This window comes from Mya arenaria, chromosome 11 (genome assembly GCF_026914265.1).
Source record: "Mya arenaria isolate MELC-2E11 chromosome 11, ASM2691426v1".
Classification (NCBI taxonomy): Eukaryota; Metazoa; Mollusca; class Bivalvia; order Myida; family Myidae; genus Mya; species Mya arenaria.
In genome coordinates this window covers 69085663-69108587 of record NC_069132.1, presented here as the reverse complement: position 1 = coordinate 69108587, position 22925 = coordinate 69085663, and positions in this window count along the sequence as shown.

Below are 22925 nucleotides of genomic sequence, written 5' to 3'. Positions count from 1 at the left end.
GTGTTTATATTTTTTATTTTTTGGCAAGAAACCGTTAAATAACATGTTTACGACAAAAACATGTCTGGTCGTCCGTCCATCCTTAAGACCGCCCGCCCGTCCCGTACACGTTGGGTGTACTGGGTCGAACACGCCCGTATATTAAAGATGTATGGGGTTGGGTTTAAAAGACTGGCCGGACCGGACCAAATGCGGACGAACGGAAATCTCCGAACTGTTACGGAATTCGTTCGTTTTTTTTTTCTAATTTTGTGTTGGAGTGGCCGGACCGGACAAAATAAACATAATCATTGCTATGTTTTATAGATATTATATTCATTAAAGTTTTATTATGTCTGTCTGTGGGCCTGTACGTGCATCTGTATGTGTGGCTGTACGTGCGTCTGTAGGAATGTCTGTATGTCTGTATGCATGTATGTATGTATGTATGTATGTATGTATGTATGTATGTATGTATGTATGTATGTATGTGACTATATTGTTCACACGGAATCATTTTCAAAGATTAAATTAACTTATGTATATTTTTTTAAATACTATGTAATAATCTGTTAATTATTGTTTTTATTATAATTATATATTACTTTAATAATAATAATAATAAATATTATTATTATTATTATTATTAATATTATTATTATTATTATTATTATTATTATTATTATTATTTTAACCTGACATAATAAAATATCTACGAAACATAGCAATGCGTATTTTAATTTGGTCGGGAAATTAGGTAACCTTCCGAACGATTTCCGTAACAGTTCGGAGATTTCAGTTGGTCCGCATTTGGTCCGGTCCGGCCACTCTTTTATACCTACCCGTGTACGGGACCATTCTTTCCCGTAAATTCAACCATTTTCCGCAGTGTTAGTACAAAATGCGTTACACATGTTGTGAATCATCATTCCTGAAGTTTGATAAGCCGTCTCATGCCACGCTTGCTTTCAGGTGTTCTAATTTTAGTTGTGTTATGTTAGGCTCTTTTTCATTGGCTATAGGCAATCGCCAAGGTTTACCGACTGCAAGATGATCTATTAATAGAATACAGTGAAACGCCTCTGATTGGCTGAAATTGTCTCTGTTTGCTCTCCGAATCTTGGCGATTGATCCAGAGTATAGTCACATATCATCAACATTCTGGTGATCGAGAAAGGTTAACATGATGGGTTCCAAACCTATAATGTATGGCTTATAGAAAGCACATTTTTATATATAATCTGGTAATTTTATACTGTCAGTGAGTTCAAATTTAATTTTGAAACGAAGCTGATCTCTGCATCTTTTAAGGATTTCAGAAAGTTGTTTTTTTTGGACACTTAAAATTTGCAAATATAATTTCGAAATTTGGATTCAAGGCTCTGTCCCCTCCACCCTATAAATAACAAACTAAGCACAATATTTACTTTTTATTATTATTGAAAGCAACTGTTTGCTTTTTTCATATTTTAAATATTGAAGAGAAAGAATGACACATAAAAAAAAACAATCAAATCTTACAAACCCTACCTACATATAGGCGCGACCCTACCGATTGGTTTAAAAAATATTAAAACAACTGTATTAATACTTGTGGTACATTTTCTTTTGGAATAAGAGTGCATCTTTTTTAATATGTAGTTTAAACATTTTTACGTTTTATACAGGAATTCTTTAACGCTATTCGCCAATGGAAAATAACGTTCTTATATCAATATTCTTACATCAAGCCTTATAAAAAAATGCCTGTTTTAACCTTAACCAAATCTTTGTTTTGCCTTATAGTTCTTAACACAAATAAATTATTATAACAGTACAACAATTTAAATAAAATATTAAATGAGTCGCTTTGCTTTATAAATCTTTAATTTTAAATTACAGTACAGGTTTCTCAAGTTATAAATGGTATTATGTTATTGCCAGTAAGTGTTACTGACCATCAAATTTTTGATCAAACAAACGCACTGAACGACCCCCGCTGAGAAAAGTTATAAATAGGTCAGATCTAAGTTGATTACATAAGAAACACCCGCTGCTGACAGTTTATAGTATATTAATTAAGCATCATCGAAGGAACTCCAGATAATGGGAGCAGAAATTAAATCACAGCAGGTGGCTGCTAATAGCACTAAAATGACTCAACAAAGGGCTACACTATAACCACAGATCAAGAGAGGAAATGTTTCACTTTTCTTTAATCTTTACCTATATATATATATATATATATATAAAAGAAGTGAAATGAAAGAAGTCGATCATTTTCATGTACTAAATCGTTAAAAGGTTTTAGTATGTACGGAAATAAATGTAGAGAAATAAATTACTTGACATGACACAGCCGTACACAGCCATTTATTTTGTACAAGTACATACTGAGCCAATAGTTCAGAACTTCAGAATCTTTACTGCTCTAGAAGTTTAATGGAAACACTTGTGATCTGCAGTATTTCTTAACAATCAAAGTCACTGTTATCTTAACATTCCAATGACAGGATGATGAAGAATCAGTGTTTCAATGTCTAATATGTTGTTTAAATAGTTCAGCGTATACTTTGTTGCAACCCTTTTAAAGGGACTGTCTCACAGATAATAAAATAGCGGAAAAAATAAAATTGTCGAATAATGACATACACTTGGCATCACTGTGTACAATGCATTGAAACTTACTAATTGAAGTACCACATAGTTTACAATTTATTTAAGTTTAGCAGTTTTATTGCATTTTAACATTAAAAAAAGATTACTGGGTATGTCTACCAGGTATAATTCATTCCTTATGTGTGATTGGCTAGTCGGTGTTATCACGTGATACTACCGACATAGCTTTATAATTTAATTATGTCTCCCATAGTCATGGTAGCTCAGTATGGTAGGGTGACTTTCAGCACTTTTGAAAACAGGGACCCGGACCCCCCTTTGCTACATTTCATGTTATGTACCAAAATAACCGGGAAGGCCTGAAGTTTATCAGACTGCCGGCATAAATTGGCATAAATGGCGGCGAGCCGAGAAAGTCCAAAATGGCCGACAAAGATGGCCGCCAAAATCTGAAAATCAGCTATGCTCTTTTTTGCCTTGTTAATAGAACTTTTTATCTTATTTTTAAATATTTTTCCATCTCATTTGCAAGAATATAGATGGTTTATGTCTTTTTAGGATGTGACTTGGTAAAAATATAAAAGATTTACAATTTTTTTCATAATATATAGTGAAAATTTTGCCAGAATTTTGCATATGAGGGTACTATTCTAATTTGTATCTTTTTAGTTATTGCACCCATTACCTATTTCTTAGATTAAAAGATAACTATAAACATTTATACATAATTTACAAATTTGTTTCCATCCATCACCAAGTCATAAATTGTCAAAAGCTGTTTTTAGGTGGGTGGGGTAAATTAAAGTGGTTTAAAATTCGGACCAGGTCAGGATTTAGTTCAGAATATACTAAAGAGAACAGACTGTTAAGTTGCAAAACTGCCATCTATAATTATGTTTGATCAAAGCATATTAATTTAAAGATTTCATAAATTAAAAGCCATTTATACAGGTAGAATCATTTTCAAGGGATAAAATTTACATCAGCACCGTGGAAGTTTTTTCGGCAGGAAAATTTAAAAACATGTAAACAAAGGCCTTTTTTCAACATTTGACACTATTTTGACACTAAAGTGAGTATAATTATAATGAATATTAAACATTTATTCCTTCTTAAACATAGTAAGTGTGTTTTGCCATGTATAAAATGTTGAAATATTTAAGAGATGGATGGATTGTTTATTTAAAATTTATGTGATCAGAAACTTGAAAAGTTGATTTGAGAGTGTCCTAGACACAGGTGCTCGTCACATTGTCTGGATACAGTAATACATACTTATTTCATATTTTCTTCTTTTTTTTAATTATTTATTTATTTCGGTCAAGATAGTGAATACATGTCATTTAAAAAATTATTCCACAATATTTCATGAAAGAAAATTAGTATATATAGATTTCAAGCATAATCTTTTATTTTTAATATTTTTTTTATTATTTATTTTGGTCAAAATAGTGAATATATGTCATTTAAAAAAATATTCCACAATTTTTCATGAAAGAAAATTATTATAATATATATATAAATATATTTAAAAAATAAAAAAAATATTAAAAATTATAAAAAAAAAATGTATTACTGTGTCCAGGCAATGTGACGAGCACCTTTGGTCCTAGACAATTTGTTTTGATAATTTGCAATAATGTTATGAGTGAAAATGGTTCAAAAACATGTGTTTACATGTATGTTCAGTATAAGACAGCTGAATAAGTATAAATATTACAATATATGCATGAAATGCAAATAAATCTATTCTATATATGAAAAACGGTGCAACTGTAAATTATATCCCTTCAAATATATCCACTGTATTTTCAGTATGAAAGTTTGATAATGGACGTTTCTGAGGCTGTCCCATGTACTACAAAAAAGAGAAAATTAATATTCAGTCCAGAAACATGTTGTTTTTGTAAGAAAGGTTTCCAGAGCAATAGAATTACACATAATCCAAAGAAGTTTGATTCATTGCTTACAACTTGTAAAGGCAGAAATGATGAAATATCTGCAAATTTTGTAGAGTATGAGTCTATGATAAGGAACAATGAAATAGCAGTTCACTACCATAAGGCATGCAGATCAAAGTTTATGCACCCATTTTATAACGGCTATAATAGCAATGGCATGATTGATCAGCAACAAAATGACAACACACCAAACAAATTTACCAGATCACAAAAAAGAAGAATTTGATTGGAAAGAGAACTGTTTTATCTGTAGTAAAAGATGGAGCAACAAACATAGAAATGAGTGGTCATAAGTGGAAGGCTCCACAAATGAAAATTCTATACTCATAACCAAACTTTTAAAAGTGACTGAAGCCAAAAATTACCATGCATTACATGCTAGGCTACTTGGGTGTAGTGGTGAACTTGTTGCAGTTGAAGCGAGATATCATCGCAAAAAAGCCTGTCTCAGTAATTACTTAAGAGAAAGTGGCAACAACACTGATAAAACTCCACAAAAGAGTAAAGAGACAGAGAATTTCGATCAAGGTCAGTTTGTTGCTAAACTCACAAAAGGCACGTTCAATGCCGTCTGGATAGATTATGTGCTTGAAGTCACAGAAAATAAGGTACTCAACTCCTCTGGTGGTATTATAGGGTTAACACACAATGACAGTGCATTAACACGGTGGTTTTTATCGAGACCGTTAACTGCAAAGTATGCCATAGCATTTGCAAACCGCAGACAGACCACATCAACAAAACATCACACAGACACTCCATTCCATACAAATGCATACAATAGTGCAGTTAGTCAGATGTTGTCCCTTTTTGAGAATGAATCATTTATAGATCCGTTTTCCCTTTCGTCTCCCCCCTGAAAAGCTAGTAAACATCGCTACAGGAGTAGCAGCCCTGCTTGAGGTGGAGGAGAGCCTTTTAAATTGTCATGATACAGGCAAACGATTGCTGCAAACCTTTGTTAGTGAGAGGTTCATAGTTGAAGAAGATCAGTCAACAAAAAAAGTCATTCTTTGATCCAATGACACGAGTTAAAATATAAACCATGGCTGTGTCTAAGTCTGTTGTTCGAATGGTCACAAAATCTGTTCAGATGAATGGTGAGGAGATGTATCTTCGGCTTTTAGCCATTAATACATTCAAAAAGGTGCCTTTGCAACAGGTTTTATCATTTGAAAATGCCCCAGTCCCTCTTAGTTTGTTCACTGATGAAGGTTCCATAACAATGACAAAGAAATCTGACTTCCTAGACAAAATTGAAGGTCTTGTTAAAGAATAGGTTATTTACAGTATCCCAGCTGCTTCTGATTGTATTGTCTTTGATGGGATGGCTATTGTCCAAATGCTTCAACCTTCAACACATAGACAAATCACTTACTCAGAAATGGCTTCAGAGTTTTGGAGATGTGTATTAGCCAGTAGTTATGGTATCAAACACATCCATGTGGTTTTCGATAGGTATATGACTAACAGTTTGAAGGCCCAAATGCGCCAAAAACGGGGTGAAACTCTTTCCCATGCGCCAGTTACAATTCAACCAAATATGCAGATCAGGGACTGGAAAATGCAGATCAGGGACTGGAAAAGTATACTGACCAGCACTAAGAGCAAAAGTGAGTTGACTTAACTTTATACAGAACACCTTGCATTGCATGCCCATGATATTCTTGTCAATGGTGAGACATTGTTTGTTGCTGGTGGTATGGGTACAAAGGATTTAAAAGTCACCGGTCTGTCAGTAGCATTTGTTGGTGACCTAACATCCGACCAGGAGGAAGCAGATGTGCACATGCATCTGATTTAGGTGCAAATACAATTGTTGTTGCTAGTCCAGACACCGACGTGTTTGTTTTCCTTGTACATCATTTTGATTAGTTGAGAGTTGAAAAGATATTTTTCAAAACGGGTCGTAAAGTGGCGTATTCTGATCGAACAAGGTATATTCCAGTTCATTCCGCAGTTGAATTTCTTCAGCCAGAAGTTACACAAATATTGTTACCGGTATTTTGTATCACGGCTGTGATACATGTTCTTCATTATTTGGTATTGGTAAAAAGAGAGCTTTCCAAGTCATGACCAAATCGGCAGAGCAAGTCAGTGATCTTGCAGACCTTGGGGCTCAGTCCACACTTTTACCTCAGGCAGCAGCTTTTGTTTTTGTTGGCTTGTTGTATGGTCAAAACAATTGTAAATCACTGAATGTTTTAAGAACAAATCTTGTTCTTGCAAAAACAAAAGTAAACCAAGGAAACTTCCTCCAACCAATGACAGTTTCATGCTCCACTTGCTTTGATGTATGTACCTATTGTTGATCTGGAGAGGTGCATTATCCCCAACACCATTGGCTGATCCAGTGGACTATGGTTATACTGTTGATCCACATTCAGAATTTTTTATTCCTCAGATGATGACACAATCTGCAGCTGCCCCTGAATTGCTAAGTGATTTAGTTTGTAGAACTTTGCTGTAATTCATGCAAAGATGATTGTGTTTGTTGTTCGAATGAGCAACCTTGTACCGAAGCATGCGATTGTAAGGGGTGCTTGACAAACACAAGTTCATGTCAGAACTTGTTTACTGAACTTGCAGATGTTGAGTTAGAAGATTGCTAAATTAGCTTTATGATTTTATTAGTTCCCAGAAGTGTTATTAAGATGCACTTGTATATACTCATATGCAAAATGGTAAAAAATATGTGTATGTGCCTACTGTTATTTTGTCAAAGATATCAAATATTAGCAACCATCTTGGAAGTCATTATGTTATCCATCATTGATTTAATGAAGTTAATTCATTTTGAAAAATAATATAATTGTTTAAATATCACTATTTTGTTATTTGTTCATTAATAAACTTTCATCTACTTATACACTTTTTAATACTATTATAAATATAATCATGAAAAATTGTCCATGTTGCCGGGAATCCAACCTAAAGGTCAGCCATCTTGGATAATTTTAGCTCGCCACTGTTTATGCAAATTTATGCTTTTACCCTGATAATCATGCTTTGATACAACATAATTGCAGGTGTCAGTTGCATGCAACAGTTTTTTCCTCACAATGAAACTTTAAGAAAATTCTCAATTTTTGGTCCGGTTTTCAGAACTGCTTCAATTTACCCTACCCACCTGAAACAGCTTTTGGTTGGATAAAAATTGGTTAAAACTCATATAAAAACATATTTATTTATGTATAAGTAATTAAAGTTATCTTATAATACAATAAAAAGTTACTGGATGCAATTATTCAAAAGATATATGTTAGAATTCCACACTCCCTTGCAACATTTGGGCATTTTTTTATATATTTTTTGTATAAAAGTTATATTTCCCCTTTTTCCCCCTATGTCATCACTAAAAAGCATAAACTATGATCATTCTTACAGTTTAGGCGAAAAATAATGTTGAAACGAGATGAAAAGTTCAATTAACAAGGCAAAAAAGAGCATAGCTGATTTTCAGATTTTGGCGGCCATCTTTGTCGGCCATCTTGGATTTTCTCGGCTCGCCGCCATTTATGCATTTTATGCCGGCAGTCTGATAAACTTCAGACCTTCCCGGTCATTTTGGTATATAACATGAAATGTAGCAAAGGGGGGTCCGGGTTACCCCTTTTAATAGTGGCCTTTTGAGCTGAAATTCACCCCAGTAAGGAAGACGCCGAATTTCAATTTTGGCAACGCGGGTTCGAACCCAGTCCCGTACACAATCTTTTTTTTTTCATTTTGGTACTTTTTTACAATTATGATATCAAAGCGTAACAAATTCTATTAGATTAATGTCCTGAGATTCGTTACAGAAAAAAACTTTTTGGTGCAAATCTGTGACACAGAATTTTCTTAATGAAACCCCCTCTGTCCCCCTCTACTTAAACACTGTTTACACTCCGTACCTCTTATACCATTCAAAATATTACCTCTGTGTACCCTCCGTTGATACGTATGTACGGTACTAGTCAATAGTTTGCTCGCCATTAGAATGTTTGTCGTTAGATGCGAACTGGGGATTGCAAATTTCTTAATATAAAGCATTAAATGTAAATTTTTGGCAATATCTGTCTCTAAATATATAAAGCTATTGTTTTTGTTGAGCAGGTGTTATTCGCCTATTGTTTGTTTTATTTTCGGCAATTTTAATTCGAACGTGCGCTTAACGGACCCACTTCAATTGCAAATCAGCGCCTAGGATTCAAACCTGTTGTCTACTAGCCGGCGTTAATCAATCTCCATTGACATGCATAATAGATCCCTGCCTGGAATTCAGTTACATATACTTTTTAATGAGTTTTAAATACTAGTAACCATGATTGTTTCGAATGAACCTGACAATGCCTAGCTGAACATGAGCCAAAGGAGCGTTAAGCGAAGAATGTTCAACATTACACTTTTCGCTTAAGATCTCTCAGTCGAATTTTTGGGTTCTATTTTCGCCTACTCAGGACAAAAGCTCCAACTATCGAAATAGCACACATTGTAGGGCTCGTGGCCTAGTTCATCCCTGCACTTTTCGTTATGGTCCCCTTACTCGAATTTTCGGGTCAGTGCGTCCCCAAAATGGCTTTTACAGCAGCAAATTTCGATTTTCGAGCTCTATTTTCGCCTACTCAGGACAAAAGCTCCAACTATCGAAATAGCACACATTGTAGGGCTCGTGGCCTAGTTCATCCCTGCACTTTTCGTTATGGTCCCCTTACTCGAATTTTCGGGTCAGTGCGTCCCCAAAATGGCTTTTACAGCAGCAAATTTCGATTTTCGAGCTCTATTTTCGCCTACTCAGGACAAAAGCTCCAACTATCGAAATAGCACACATTGTAGAGCTCGTGGCCTAGTTCATCCCTGCACTTTTCGTTATGGTCCCCTTACTCGAATTTTCGGGTCAGTGCGTCCCCAAAATGGCTTTTACAGCAGCAAATTTCGATTTTCGAGCTCTATTTTCGCCTACTCAGGACAAAAGCTCCAACTATCGAAATAGCACACATTGTAGGGCTCGTGGCCTAGTTCATCCCTGCACTTTTCGTTATGGTCCCCTTACTCGAATTTTCGGGTCAGTGCGTCCCCAAAATGGCTTTTACAGCAGCAAGTTTCGATTTTCGAGCTCTATTTTCGCCTACTCAGGACAAAAGCTCCAACTATCGAAATAGCACACATTGTAGGGCTCGTGGCCTAGTTCATCCCTGCACTTTTCGTTATGGTCCCCTTACTCGAATTTTCGGGTCAGTGCGTCCCCAAAATGGCTTTTACAGCAGCAAATTTCGATTTTCGAGCTCTATTTTCGCCTACTCAGGACAAAAGCTCCAACTATCGAAATAGCACACATTGTAGGGCTCGTGGCCTAGTTCATCCCTGCACTTTTCGTCCGCATGGGATTTGAACATTTATCATACCTACTCGTAATGGTAGTCAACTCTTAGGCATTGTAGTTTCCTTACTATAAATAAAGATTACGTTTAGTTGGTATGGTCCCGTTGGCCCTAGCTGCTCTGTAAGATGAGAAATTGTTCTTTCGCAAGAAAATAACTGTGTTGGTGGACTGCTTATCAAAAAGACCCGAATAATCAAAAGTTTACCAAACATTAAGCTAAAACAGTAAAATCTCATTTTTTCTTACCACTATTTATATTCCTATAAACAGCTGGAAAGCATACAATATTAACTAAAGTAGTATATAGTTCATATAAATCATTATATTCATATTTAAAAAATGTAGCAGCTAGCTGCCAGCAGCATAGCAGCTAGCTGCCAGCAGCATATCAACTTGCTGCTGGCTGCTATGATGCTATGCTGCTAACTTCACGTACATCTCTAATTATGTGTTGCTATCATAATATAAGTATTGCTGGCAACACTTTTGATGTTGCTCTCACTAATTGAATTAGAGCATTCTTCAAATCAATTGAAGAGAGCTCTCATTAAATAAACGGCACCAAATGATTTGTAGATAAACCAATTCTACCTAATCCATACATAATCATTATTAATTTAAAGAAAGCTCTTATTATTTTATTAATGAGCTCTATTGATTTGTAGATATATCCAAATGATTTCAATATGCATTTTAATTAATTGGTGTTATCATTTATTCGATTGGAACTCTCTTTTATTGAATTTAAGATATCTTTATTTATTTTATGAGCCCTTCAAATATTTGAGTTTATGGATATTTGACTTTCATAAGCGCTTTACATACACACTTAAAGATTTAAAAATATAAATGGTATTTCAATTTAATGAACAAATAAATGAAATACAAGAAGGCTTGCTTGAAGGAAAGGGCATGCATTGTTTAAATTTTCGTCTTTCATGAACTTTTGATCTGTCTATTTGTCCTTGTTTTGGGCACGTGCTAGGTGTCCTGACACCATAAAAATGCGTAGTGATTTTTCATGTGAAAGATTAACAGAACAGAACAGAACAGAATATACATTAGACTGAAGCATAACAAACTTATCGTCATAATAACACATATACAAACAAAAAACAAGCACTCTATTTCCAAACTTATTCACTAGACCCTTCATACTAAAAATGCCTTTAATATACTTCGATCAATTGCTGTTGTTTATGAGGCTACTGTAATAAGCGATAAACCTACTGTACGTTAGTTTGTCCTCTGTTCAAGACTGATATCATGGAGTGCCAGTGACGGGGAGTTATCGTTTATAAAAATACAAGGGATAGCTTAAGAAAGCACCAGGCTGTGTCAACAAGGCCATATACAATGACTACTTAGCTGGCAATAAACGTGCCATGCATGCCTTAAACCAGGCCTTACAATAAACTGATAGGAGTGTTACTTTAGGATGAAAGCAAAGGCATTGTAAATTACGACAAACAAATAGTATTTGGTAATCTTATTACAATAACCTTCTGTTTTTGACGGATAGACTGCAGACAGAATTGAATTACAACTATAAATTTAACAAACATATGCACCAAAATATAAATAAGCATAATTTATGGTTTCTAATATCTACATATTCCTCAGAAGATAACAAACTAAAAAAGGCAGGAAATCTTCAACACCTTTGGAATAAATTTTCAACATAACGAATGTCTTTTTCTCAAGCAATGTTGTAAGTAACTAATATAGTCTCTAACGACTTTATTTACTGCGGAAGAGTAAATATGATGTAGTCAGTGGCGTATAATTCGCGAGGGCCCCTTAATTGTCAAAACGAACTTTTCATGTCAAAATAAAAGCAGCATTATACATACATTACACACAAATGCGTTTTTAACCTTAAAACATCAAACAATTCTTTCGGAAATGTTCCCAAACCCCCATACCTAATTTGAAGCCGAACTTTAACCGTTTCTAGGCCGGCAACAAGATTACTTGCCATTGTTACTAACAGTTTTAAAATCAACCTTGCCTGTTCCGATATTATAATAATTATAGTGGAGTTGGACGAAATTGTTTTGTAACAAATGTGAAAAACATGCTATTTATGTATATTTGAACCTCAACTTCCATTCCTTAAATGAACTGCCTTTCGGCAATTGCGTTTATCAATCGATGAACGCAACATCTTCGGATATGTTCGGATCGCAATTCATCGCATAATGTTTGTATTGTGTCAGCAGGTCCCGTAAACTATATAGAGGATATTTGTTTATTTCAGTGTAAGATCGTATTTTATTTCACGAGTATCATAGAAAATGTAGTTTTTCTATGATCACGAGTGAAATTAAATACGATTTTACACTGAAATAAACAAATTTTCTGTTTCTTTATGCTTATTTTCGGAGTTTTATTAGTTTTTTAAATTTATTTCTAAAGTACCCCCTTTTTTGAAAATGGTGTTATTAACGCCGCTGCCCGTGAGGCGCCCCTCACGCAAAATTATAGCTGTCAACTTTTCTATTTTCGGTTTCTTGAGAAATAGTTCTCTGCTTTTCATTCTTATAGTTTATTATTCCCTCGTTTTTTAGTGCAAAGCTTTTATGAACAGTAATAAATGAAGTTTTATAAGTGCACATATGTTCTAAAAAATAACGAAAACACTTTTATTTTAAGTGAGGCATGAATACATTTCCAAATTACTACGCCGCTATTTAAGGAATGAAAATTTGGAAGGTCAAATGTGTTAGCAAAACAAATGCGGATACTCATTGGATTTTAAACATTCTTCTTAGTTTAAGACTGCATGTGTTTCATAGTAAATGAATATTCAGTCATCTTACTGTCAGAGACCAGTCTGTTTCGCTTGAAAACAGGTTTGTTCATGAAAAGAGTGAATGCCACGCTAGTTTGTTGACAAATTTTGAGGCGTGGGTGGGGTAAAAAATATCGGATTATCTGTGAATTGTTTTGTGAATTTTCCGGGAAGCTCATTTTACGTAAATACAACGGCAAACAGTTCAAAATACATTGGAACGATGATATAAAATTCTATTTATGTTCGAACAGTTGTTTTCGTCTGTAATTTGTTTGGTATGAAAGCAAATGTTCGAACATTCAGCTTCAAGATCAAGAAAACGTTTAAAAAAAAGGGATAACCTGTAATAAACGGTAAGTTGTTAATTTCCAAATATATATTTATTTAAATTTATAAAAAAAACTTTAATCTAGACCCCTTTTTTTGCCAACTGGTTCAAAGTGAAGTGTTCTGTTTTGATCAAGGCAAGTACAAAGGAATATAAAAGTAGTTCTGGAAGTTAATATTTTCACTCCTTATATTGCAGTGAAAATATGAAATTGATATATTCACTGTTGTTATTTCACTGTTAAACCCCCATATTTCATCGAAAAATCAACATTTTAGAAAGTGTTTATTAATTATATTTTAAATGTATTGTTGCCATAAGTGCTTTCATTTTTGGATATTTCAAGACGTTGGGGAAGACAATTATCTATATTCCCTTACATCTTTAAGCAGAGTCATAATGATAGTTCTAATAAAAACAATAATCTGTACACAATTCAACTCATTTTATCGACATTTTAAAACCCTGTTTACGGAATGAATTGCGAGCTTGATGTCATTATCAGGGTATGAACGCAATTGGGCTGGTCAAAGTGTGTGGAGTCCGAAGGATTCCACGTGTACTTTGACCAGCCCAATTGCGTTCATTATGCATTCCAAAAAAGTTCGATATGTTACTAATTAGTTGTGTCCCTCCATTTAGAAAGTCCTGGATTCGCCACTGTCGTATATATATATATGTGTGTGTGTGTGTGTGTGTGTGTGTGTGTGTGCGTGCGTGCGTGCGTGCGTGCGTGCGTGCGTGCGTGCGCGTGCGAGCGTGCGTGCGTGCGTGTGTGTTTTTAAAGATAATTAGACTGTGAATGCCATGCTTTTTTCAAACGTGATAAATATAGTTATTGACGTGTACAATACTTACTTAATTGGAATTATAATGACACATATTTAAATGCTTCACAGAATGATTTGAAATAAAACCATGACGAAACAATCACAAATTAAATAAGCATGCATACCATCTGATATTGAACATAAATAGCGAAAGGGAAGTAATCATGTTTAATATATGAAATATGTTTGTTATGATGCATTCCGTGACACAACTCCTAATTCATTATGTTGTATGCTATGCAACTTGGACCGGTAGTTTAAACATTTTCTCTAAGAATGTTAATAACTTTCTTTCAGCATTGCTTTCATAGGGCTTCTTTTATAAATATTTCACAAATTGCAAATAATTTTACAGAATAACTATGATTATTTCCAGATTGACATCATTGTAAGACATTTAAAAAAGACTTAATCAATTCATATAAGGCCTGTCAACGAAAATCATTTTAAATTGAAGTGTTTTGTATCAAACTGTGCATGGACAAGAACCTTGATACTGTAGGGCCAATAAACTTAACTGTTGGGACAATACATTCAACTGATGGGACAATAAGCGCTAGTATTGGGACAATAAACTTAACTGTTAGGACAATATACTTAACTGATGGGACAATATACTTAACTGATGGGACAATAAACGTAACTGTTAGGACAGTAAGCGTTAGTGTTGGGAACATTAAACGTAACTGTTGGGACAATCAACGTTTTTGTTGGGACAGTAAGTGTAAGTGTTGGGAACAATAAACGTAACTGTTGGGACAATCAACGTAACTGATGGGACAATAAACGTAATTGTTTGGAAAATTCTCGTTACTTTTGGGACAATGAACGTCACTATTGGGACAATAAAGGTAATTGTTGGGACAATAAACTTAACTGTTGGGACAATAAACTTAATTGTTGGGACACTAAACGCAACTGTTTGGACATTGAACTTAACTGTTGGTACAATAAACGTAATTGTTGGGACAATGAACTTAAATGTTGGTACAATAAACGTAATTGTTGGGACAATGAACTTAAATGTTTGGGACAATAAACGTTACTGTTGGGACAATAAACGTTTCTGTTAGGACAATAAACGTAAACGTTGGGACAATAAACGTAATTGTTTGTAAAATAACCGCTGCGACAATAAACTTAACCGTTGCGACAATTCACGTTAATGTTGGGAACGATTAACGTAACTATTGGGACAATCAACGTAACTGTTTGGAACCATAAAAGTAACTGATGGGACAATAAACGTAATTGTTTGGACAATACTCGTTACTTTTGGGACAATAAACGTCACTATTGGGACAAATAACATAATTGTTGGGACAATGAACTTAACTGTTGGTACAATACATGTAATTGTTGGGACAATGAACTTATATGTTTGGGACAATAAACGTTAATGTTGGATCAATAAACGTAATCGTTGTGACAATAAACGTAACCGTTGGGATAATAAAGTTAACCGTTGGGATAATTAACGTTACTGTTGGGACAATTAACGTACGTGTTTGGACAATAAACGTAACTGTTTAGACAATAATCGTAACTGTTTGGGACAATAAACGTAATTGCTGGGATAATAAACGTTACTGCTGGGACAATAAACGTAACCGTTGGGACAATAAACTTAACCGTTGGGACAATTTACGTCATTGTTTGGACAATAAACGTAGCTGTTGGGACAATAAACTTAAGCGTTGGGACAAAAAGCGTTATTGTTGGGACAATAAACGTAACTGTTTGAATAATAAACGTAATTGTTGGGACAATAAACGTAACTGTTGGGACAATAAACGTAACTGTTAGGGACAATAAACGTAACTGTTGGGACAATAAATGTAATTGTTGGAACAAAAAACGATGTTGTTTGGACAATAAGCGTTACTGTTGGGACAATAGAGATTACTGTTGGGACACATTTCAAGGTTGTTTTTTCAAGATCATCGTAGGACAGCATTAACATCTTACCTGAAATACAAAGCATAAGCTAGTTTTAACGAAGTTATTAATTAAGTGTATATAAACACGTTTGCTTAACTGTTAAACCATTTGTGTTTGGAAAAAAGTGTTGTTCCTCGGGATACATGGGTTATTTTATTCACGCAACCGAAGGCCAAGAGTATATAGTAATTGTAGGCCTTTGTGTGTGTATGTGTATGCATGTGTGCGTCAAATATAGATACATCTCAATAGGGAAAGATGCAGCGCACAGAAGCCGTAGCTTAGATTGCTGTTTTTAAGCAATTGCCATTTGTTAAACTTCGTATTAATTCTTTTTGGTCCGAAGCATTACTTAAACATATATACTTCAAACTTCATATACAAATTGATCTGATTTAGGGGAAGGTCAGTGCACAAGAACCACAACTCTTGTTGAAGTATTGAGCTAATTTCATTTTATCAAAGTGCTCAAGGTGAGCTATTGTGGTCGCCTTTTGTCCGGTGGCTGTATGCATCTTCATGTAGTGGTCCTTTACCAAAAGGTTCAAATTATGTCTGGAGCAAAATTGGACCCATCCAAGGGTCCCAGGATTTCGAAATAATAAAGTAGTAAAATATGCCCAGACCCTTGATATTCGGTAGGCAGCCTTATGTAGAGGTCCTTTTCCAAGATTTTTAAATTGTGTTCCTAGGGTCAAACGTGGCCCCGCCCTAGGGATCACCAGTTTTTCATACAAAATATAATAAAATCTTTGACAATCTTCTTCTCTAAGACCGCAAGGCCCAGACCCCTTATATTTTGTATTCAGCCTTCGTGAACGAGTGAGAAAGATTGTTCAAATAATGCACGTGGGATTAAAAGAGGCACTGCCCTAGAGGTAACAAGTTTTCTATTTATACTTCTTTCTAAAATCTTAGACAATCTTCTCTGAAACCGGAAGGTCCGGACCCTTTATAATTGGTTTTCAGCCTCATGTAGATTATGCAACGATTGTACAAAGTATATCTATGAGGGTAAAAGTATACTTATATAGTAAACTCTTTAAATATCTTCAAGGCCCACACCCTTGATAATTTGTATACAGCCTCATGTAGCGGTCATTTACCAATATTGTACAATACGACCCTGGTGTAAAAAAATGACCCTGGCCCAGCGGTCCCAGTTTGTTTTTCTATACACGTATATATATACTTTGAAAATCTTCTTATCTCAAACTGCAAAGCCAATATTTTTGATAATTGGTATTTAGCCTCATGTAATGGCCGTTTACCAAGATTGATCAAAGAATGTCGAATGGACCTAAGCTCGCCCCGCCCTGGATATCCCATGATGTTTATATTCTTTGTAAAATAAAATTGCAAAATGAGAGAGAGAGAGAGACAGAGAGACAGAGAGAGAGAGAGAGAGAGAGAGTTTTCGTTATTATCATTTTCAATGGGAAGTTCAACTATAAACTAATTTAAACTACCCGACTGCCCAATAAGCATCCAGATTCGACGGGGCTTATCAGTTGTGCGTTGCTATCTGCCATGCTCTCCGACAAGTTGCACATATCAACAGTAATGTAAACAAGCTGTTGTTTATAATACAAAATATGGTCCTCATAACTGAGATAAAATTTAGACAAATAAGGAAAGTCAAACTACTGACATTTTCCGCTAATGTTGATCAAGTTATGCATTTTTGTTTGTATCTGATTGACAACAATGTGACCATGAAATATACTATCTAATACCTCAAAACGGATTTATTTTCCGTTAGAGTAATCATACATAATATACAATCGTATATTTTCTGTTAGTCTTAAAAAAATATAATTTTTAGTGGGTATTATTGACGATATCTTGCTCTTTTTTATTTGAAAATTTATCTCCTTTTTGTGCTGAAAGTTTTAAATCAAATACATATAAAATGTGTGTTTTAATTTAGATAAGAAACTTAATACGAAAAAAACGCCACACAGAAAATATGCGTAAAGATAAAACACAATCATCTTTGTAAATGACCCAAATCAAAGTATAAACTTGTGCATGTATGACTTACGTTATCATTTGCAACTTCTTGTTTACATGATGAACAGTTTTGATTTCGTTTCAAATGAAAATCAATACATTAAGCGAAACATTAAGGGAGTTATATAATTAATAATAATTCATAAAACTTGCATAAAACAGATGTTTCATCACGGAGAAAGGAAGAAAACAGCGAAATTCTTTGAGTTTTGAAACTTGATCCAAACAAACGTCATCTTATGTCTACTTTCGTAAAGGAAATTAATTATAATGCACGTTTTGTTTCCCTAAATTTGAGTCGTTTTGCTTTAACACAATCTCGATGTTATTTAGAAATAAAGTCTTTCAGAGTCAAGACCTGAATTTGAATTGTTTTATATATGTTATACTTGCTTTTATTGTTATAATGTACTACGTTCCATGCAATTTTTTCTGATTGTCGAGTTTTGTATAAATATTGTGTGTTTCTGCATACGTGTCGGAAGGCCTTTACTAAGGGGTCACGTGACAAGTTACGCGTAGCCTTATCGCTATCGGTGTGGTGTCAGTTTGATAAAAGTAGGATTTACATGAAATCCCCACACACAATTGAGTTATGTCGTTACATATCCTCATTTGCAATTAAGTACCAAAAATCAAGCCATGTATTGTGATAGAGGGAGTTAGGGCCTGTATTCCACGCGGCTGTCACGGGTGATGGGGATATCGGGGTCAACAGTTGCATAACTGCCAGCAGGAGGAGAATATATCTGAGGTTGACTGTGAGTATACTACTGATAAAAATAGTACTTGTGACGAAATCGGAGTCAGACTTAGGCCACAGCAAGACTAGGAATGTATTGTATCTGGTTTACAACGCACATGTGACTCTCGACTTATTTGAGTGGCAATATGGAAAACCAATTTTTCGGGACTACAGAATAGGCTCACCCCTCTCAGCACTTCTACTTATAGCCTCAGAGGGAACTGCCACTACAAGCAGTACAAGCAGAATATCCTGACTAATTGTTGGATGGGGTGGGGAGAGTTTTGTTGACTTTTACAAGTGTTCAATGTCAGGACAATGTGAGGACATAATAAAGGCCCTATGTGTGTCTGGTGAAATAATGAGAAAAAGGCTATCAATGGCACACGATTAAGAGGTAGACATTGCCAATGCCTACCATTTGCGGTCAATGTGACTAACTACTCGAGGAATGCCACTTCATGTTTCACACACCCGACCTGACACACTGGCCATGGTTAGGGGCCCATACTACATTAATTTTAATGAGGTTTGTAAATATTGATAGGAAAATAACACACTCGGGGAGTGGAGCATTGCATTATATACAAAGGGAGAGTACTTATTGTAATCACCTAAAAATACTTTATTCCAATAATTATTATTCTAGCCTGAATTATGAGATATCGGCTGTGTTCCCATTACAACATGTACGCAGGTGTTGATTTTCTGGATTTGGTGATTAAACGCAAAAAAATGATACATGGATTCTCTCAAGGTACTCTATATTTTCTGCGTAGCCCCAGACCTCACAGGGGCACTATTGTGTGATCAAACAATTTAAGATGAAGATCAATAGGTAATTTAAAGTTGTGTATTCGTTTATACAGAAGATGCATTGCTTTATTGGCTTGTTCTGCAATGCGTATTTTGGTTTTGTTGAAGCTTCCTGATGGGGTAAAATATACAGCAAGGTATTTATAATTGTCCACAATTTCTAACCTGGTATTGTTAAGCATGAAATTGAAACGTGGCCAAGATCTTCGATTAGATAAAAATACATAACTTTAGTTTTTGCGGTATTTAGTCAGAATGAGTTCGGACCAGTATTATAGTATCATCTGCAAAGAGCAGTACCAATATTTTAAGGTACGCTGCTGTTTCGTTGATAATATAGTCTCTATGAATAATGCCTGGATTTTGTAAATTTGATAAATACTCATTAAGGTCATGAATGTAAAGGGAAAAAAAGTAATGGAGACAGGCCTTCTCCCTGCAAAATGCCACAATTTTGTGCGTAGAATACTGAACGCCTACCGCGTACACATGTCTTTATATTGTTGTATATATTTCGAATCATTTTAATGAATTCTCCATCAACTCCATTATAAAGTAGTTTGTAGAATAACTAGGTACTTGGGATTGTTTCAAAACAATGAGAAAATTCAACGAACTTAACGAACAGCTTTTGCTTTTGGGATTTAAATAAGTTAATCAAATAATTCAAAGGAAATACATGGTCGGTAGAATATTAGCTTTTCCTCAATCTAGCTTGATTCCTATTGATTATTTGGTGCTGGTCACTTTACTTAGTGCATCGAGCTTTAAAGACCGAGGTTAATAATTTTCCAAGGCAACTTAATACAGTAATCGGGCGGTATTTTGCGGGAACTAAAGGCGTACATTTGCCTTTATAGATTGGAATTAAGTAACCAATTGTCCAGTTTTCAGGTACCTCTCAAGAATCAACTATTAGGTTGAAAAGTTTAGTATACACAGGTAAGAGTAAGTGTTGAGGGTTAGAGTTTGTAGAGTTTTGTGCTGTTCTATGTTTCTTGTTTGTGATTTTGTGTTCTATGTCTTTGGCGTTTACCCATTGCCACTAAACCGGGTTTATGTTTAAACTTTTTGCTACTGAGCATGTTTCTGTAGCTTTTTGCATATATATTGAGTTTCTTTAATGTACCAATTGCTGTTCGTCTGATAAACTACCGGCTTTACCATTATTGCATTTTATTATCGTTTTTTTTGTTTCACTTTCAGTAAAAGGTGAGTTTTATATTACATCAATGGTCGTTAAATCAGGGGTTATATTTATGTTTTCATTTCCTTTTACACAACTGGAAGTTTTAAAGAAACCGTAAAAATCATCGAGTTTAAATTCAAACTTTAAAGATACTTTAAAGATTTAAGGTTAGCGTTATGCATAGTTCTTAATTTGTGTTATTTTTATATTGATATTTACTTATGTAAAAAACATTGTTTTCTTTAAAACCTTGCTCGCCTTATTAAGGGTGGTTTGGACCGGTCAAAGTCTCGTCCGGGCCAAGGTCGGTCAGTGCGGAATTTACTATTAGTGTTTACATAAATACTAGTGTTATCCATGTTAACGTACGGCTGGTTACTAATTCTACTCGTCGGGAACTTTTATGTCGTGCATACTATGTCGACATCACATATTTCGAACGTATTAAGATGTTGAAGCATTTCCTTAGGCACAATTATATAGTCGATAACCGAAGTTTCCCTAAATGTGAATTTACCTATATTTTTGTCAGAAAAAAATACTCCCTTTGAGATGTATAAGTTATTATTTTTACAACTATCAAACATATTTCGGCCAATAAGGGACTTTGTCTTGTGATACTCTACTGATATTTAAGTTTGCTTCTCTCAGATAATGCTCATGGTAAACAGAATCATCTTAAATTAAAAAAAACACCGAGAGGAAGTGATCAACATTAATAAAGTCGTTTAAGTTCGAGGTGTGGCCATTGCAATCACCATTGCAAATCTAATGATTATAATTGTTTCGCATAAGGCTGTTTTCTTCTTTAAAATTAAACAATTCATCACAGTCAAAAACAGACTGACGACTCTGGGGAAATATATATACTCGTGTACCCTATTACAAAACTACTTCGAACATTGTTATTTGCAAATAGTAATTTTATCCACATTACATAATGTGATTCTGTGGCAATATTTTCGCCATAAAGTGAGATCTTTTTAATAATAAAAAACCCCGATACCACCAGATTTACGACGATATTTTTTTTAATTTCTAAACTAATAATAAAGTAAAACCTTTGACGTCAATAACATCATTTTCATCAAGTCAACAAACTTTTTCTAATGTAGGCAACATTAAAGGAAACAAACCGTAGTTTACCACTAACACTGTCCCCATTTCACCGTAAGCCATGCTTTCCATAATAGGTGTAGGCGGCTGTTCACCACCGGAATCGCTACCTCCTGTGTTTTCACTGATGGGCTGTGTCATGTCCGATGGTGGCGTCAGTGGCGGCGGCATCTAAGCGAGCGACTTGTCACCTCTGGGAGCATTACTGGTAACTTTCGATCCGGATTTAGTGACGGCTCGTTGATGATTTTTTTGTGTTATCAGTGGAGTTTTCTTTGCACGGCCCAGGCATCTGGTAGTGGAGGCTACTCTACTTACCGTTTCGAAGTCTGTTTCGATAGCACTTAGTGTCTGAATAATGTTTATCGACTGACGATGTATCACTCTTTCATACTCTCGAATCTTAATTATTGTCCCTTTACTTGGCACTTCTCTGGTGAGACAAATACAGCTAAGATTGAGAAAATCCAGTGCTAAGCCCTTCGTTTCATTCATAATGATTATACAAGCTCCTATGAAACACTACTTGAAAAATCTGGATTACCATCACTTGAAGATCGGAGAATGAGAACTGCTGCTATTGAAGTTTTTAAGATTTTGAATAAACAGTGACCTTTATATCTACATGATGTTATAAATATTAAACATTCTCACTATGATTTTAGATATATAAATGCGACTGGACTGCCAAAAGTCTATTGTACAAGGTATGGTTTGAACTCCTTTAGGCATTCAGCAGTCAGACTACGGAACTCTTTACAAAATCACATCAGACAAATATCAATGCTGTCTCAATTCAAAACAATTGTAGAGATAAGTCTCTCTGACGGTTTAACATGTTCTTGTCGATCTTGTAAAACATAGTCTGGATGCTTAATCATATGTTGGCTTACTGCTTTTGCTGTGAATATTAGTTATCATATGCATGCTTATACTTTTGATATGCAAAAATATTATATGAGCTTTTACCAGTTAATTATTCATTAATGTTTTTTAACAGGTATTGACTTTGTTATCTAAAATGCATTACTTGTCATTTAATGTATTTTTGAAATCGGTATCAAAAGCTGTGCAGAGCTTGTGTTATATTGTTAATGTTCCGACCTTTAAATAATATTTACTTGACTTGACTTGACTTGACTGACTTGAGATAGCAGGAGCTCTGTGCCATCTGAACTATAAGTACTAGTGTGGAGGTCACAATGTTGTTAGATGGAAACATTGTACTTCGTTTTTCGTTTAGGTGTGCG